Source organism: Phyllobates terribilis, unplaced genomic scaffold, assembly GCF_046119375.1.
Source record: "Phyllobates terribilis strain yellow unplaced genomic scaffold, ASM4611937v1 Scaffold_76__1_contigs__length_6945272, whole genome shotgun sequence".
Lineage (NCBI taxonomy): Eukaryota > Metazoa > Chordata > Amphibia > Anura > Dendrobatidae > Phyllobates > Phyllobates terribilis.
The window spans coordinates 322,538-326,958 of record NW_027362836.1 but is presented as its reverse complement, the minus strand read 5'-3'; positions in this window follow the sequence as shown (position 1 = coordinate 326,958).

Sequence of the window (4,421 nt, the reverse complement as noted above, 5' to 3'; positions counted from 1 at the left end):
TATAATATTCTGCAGTAGATGAGCTGTATATTATAATATTCTGCAGAAGATGAGCTGTATATTATAATATTCTGCAGTAGATGAGTTGTATATTATAATATTCTGTAGCATTGAGCTGTATATTATAATATTCTGCAGTAGATGAGCTGTATATTATAATATTCTGTAGCATTGAGCTATATATTATAATATTCTGCAGTAGATGAGCTGTATATATAATATTCTGCAGAAGATGAGCTGTATATTATAATATTCTGCAGTAGATGAGCTGTATATTATAATATTCTGTAGCATTGAGCTGTATATTATAATATTCTGCAGTAGATGAGCTGTATATATAATATTCTGCAGAAGATGAGCTGTATATTATAATATTCTGCAGTAGATGAGCTGTATATTATAATATTCTGCAGAAGATGAGCTGTATATATAATATTCTGCAGTAGATGAGTTGTATATATAATATTCTGCAGCAGATGAGCTGTATTTTATAATATTCTGCAGTAGATGAGCTGTATATTATAATATTCTGCAGCAGATGAGCTGTATATTATAATATTCTGCAGTAGATGAGCTGTATATTATAATATTCTGTAGTAGATGAGCTGTATTTTATAATATTCTGCAGTAGATGAGCTGTATATTATAATATTCTGCAGCAGATGAGCTGTATATTATAATATTCTGCAGTAGATGAGCTGTATATTATAATATTCTGCAGTAGATGAGCTGTATATTATAATATTCTGCAGTAGATGAGCTGTATATTATAATATTCTGCAGAAGATGAGCTGTATATTATAATATTCTGCAGTAGATGAGCTGTATATTATAATATTCTGCAGTAGATGAGCTGTATATATAATATTCTGCAGAAGATGAGCTGTATATTATAATATTTTGCAGTAGATGAGCTGTATATTATAATATTCTGTAGCATTGAGCTGTATATTATAATATTCTGCAGTAGATGAGCTGTATATATAATATTCTGCAGAAGATGAGCTGTATATTATAATATTCTGCAGTAGATGAGTTGTATATTATAATATTCTGCAGAAGATGAGCTGTATATATAATATTCTGCAGTAGATGAGCTGTATATTATAATATTCTGCAGTAGATGAGCTGTATATATAATATTCTGCAGAAGATGAGCTGTATATTATAATATTCTGCAGTAGATGAGCTGTATATTATAATATTCTGCAGTAGATGAGCTGTATATTATAATATTCTGCAGCAGATGAGCTGTATATTATAATATTCTGCAGAAGATGAGCTGTATATTATAATATTCTGCAGAAGATGAGCTGTATATTATAATATTCTGCAGTAGATGAGCTGTATATTATATTATTCTGCAGCAGATGAGCTGTATATTATAATATTCTGCAGAAGATGAGCTGTATATTATAATATTCTGCAGTAGATGAGTTGTATATATAATATTCTGCAGCAGATGAGCTGTATATTATAATATTCTGCAGTAGATGAGCTGTATATTATAATATTCTGCAGTAGATGAGCTGTATATTATAATATTCTGCAGTAGATGAGTTGTATATTATAATATTCTGCAGCAGATGAGCTGTATATTATAATATTCTGTAGTAGATGAGCTGTATATTATAATATTCTGCAGTAGATGAGCTGTATATTATAATATTCTGTAGTAGATGAGCTGTATATTATATTATTCTGCAGTAGATGAGCTGTATATTATAATATTCTGCAGTAGATGAGCTGTATATTATAATATTCTGCAGTAGATGAGTTGTATATATAATATTCTGCAGCAGATGAGCTGTATATTATAATATTCTGCAGTAGATGAGCTGTATATTATAATATTCTGCAGTAGATGAGCTGTATATTATAATATTCTGTAGTAGATGAGCTGTATATTATATTATTCTGCAGTAGATGAGCTGTATATTATAATATTCTGTAGTAGATGAGCTGTATATTATAATATTCTGCAGCAGGTGAGCTGTATATTATAATATTCTGCAGTAGATGAGCTGTATATTATAATATTCTGCAGAAGATGAGCTGTATATTATAATATTCTGCAGTAGATGAGTTGTATATTATAATATTCTGTAGCATTGAGCTGTATATTATAATATTCTGCAGTAGATGAGCTGTATATATAATATTCTGCAGAAGATGAGCTGTATATTATAATATTCTGCAGTAGATGAGTTGTATATTATAATATTCTGCAGAAGATGAGCTGTATATTATAATATTCTGTAGCATTGAGCTGTATATTATAATATTCTGCAGTAGATGAGCTGTATATATAATATTCTGCAGAAGATGAGCTGTATATATAATATTCTGCAGTAGATGAGCTGTATATTATAATATTCTGCAGTAGATGAGCTGTATATTATAATATTCTGCAGTAGATGAGCTGTATATTATAATATTCTGCAGAAGATGAGCTGTATATTATAATATTCTGTAGCATTGAGCTGTATATTATAATATTCTGCAGTAGATGAGCTGTATATATAATATTCTGCAGAAGATGAGCTGTATATATAATATTCTACAGTAGATGAGCTGTATATTATAATATTCTGCAGTAGATGAGCTGTATATATAATATTCTGCAGAAGATGAGCTGTATATTATAATATTCTGCAGAAGATGAGCAGTATATTATAATATTCTGCAGAAGATGAGCTGTACATTATAATATTCTGCAGAAGATGAGCTGTATATTATAATATTTTGCAGTAGATGAGTTGTATATTATAATATTCTGTAGCATTGAGCTGTATATTATAATATTCTGCAGTAGATGAGCTGTATATATAATATTCTGCAGAAGATGAGCTGTATATTATAATATTCTGCAGTAGATGAGTTGTATATTATAATATTCTGCAGAAGATGAGCTGTATATATAATATTCTGCAGTAGATGAGCTGTATATTATAATATTCTGCAGTAGATGAGCTCTATATATAATATTCTGCAGAAGATGAGCTGTATATTATAATATTCTGCAGAAGATGAGCAGTATATTATAATATTCTGCAGAAGATGAGCTGTACATTATAATATTCTGCAGAAGATGAGCTGTATATTATAATATTCTGCAGTAGATGAGCTGTATATTATAATATTCTGCAGTAGATGACCTGTATATATAATATTCTGCAGAAGATGAGCTGTATATATAATATTCTGCAGTAGATGAGCTGTATATTATAATATTCTGCAGTAGATGAGCTGTATATTATAATATTCTGCAGTAGATGAGCTGTATATATAATATTCTGCAGTAGATGAGCTGTATATTATAATATTCTGCAGTAGATGAGCTGTATATATAATATTCTGCAGAAGATGAGCTGTATATTATAATATTCTGCAGAAGATGAGCAGTATATTATAATATTCTGCAGAAGATGAGCTGTATATTATAATATTCTGCAGAAGATGAGCTGTATATTATAATATTCTGCAGTAGATGAGTTGTATATATAATATTCTGCAGCAGATGAGCTGTATATTATAATATTCTGCAGTAGATGAGTTGTATATATAATATTCTGCAGCAGATGAGCTGTATATTATAATATTCTGCAGTAGATGAGCTGTATATTATAATATTCTGCAGTAGATGAGCTGTATATTATAATATTCTGCAGTAGATGAGCTGTATATTATAATATTCTGCAGTAGATGAGTTGTATATTATAATATTCTGCACAAGATGAGCTGTATATATAATATTCTGCAGTAGATAAGCTGTATATATAATATTCTGCAGTAGATGAGCTGTTTATTATAATATTCTGCAGAAGATGAGCTGTATATTATAATATTCTGCAGAAGATGAGCAGTATATTATAATATTCTGCAGTAGATGAGCTGTATATTATAATATTCTGCAGTAGATGAGTTGTATATTATAATATTCTGCAGTAGATGAGCTGTATATTATAATATTCTGCAGCAGGTGAGCTGTATATTATAATATTCTGCAGTAGATGAGCTGTATATTATAATATTCTGCAGAAGATGAGCTGTATATTATAATATTCTGCAGAAGATGAGCAGTATATTATAATATTCTGCAGTAGATGAGCTGTATATTATAATATTCTGCAGTAGATGAGTTGTATATATAATATTCTGCAGCAGATGAGCTGTATATTATAATATTCTGCAGTAGATGAGTTGTATATATAATATTCTGCAGCAGATGAGCTGTATATTATAATATTCTGCAGTAGATGAGTTGTATATATAATATTCTGCAGCAGATGAGCTGTATATTATAATATTCTGCAGTAGATGAGCTGTATATTATAATATTCTGCAGTAGATGAGCTGTATATTATAATATTCTGCAGTAGATGAGCTGTATATTATAATATTCTGCAGTAGATGAGTTG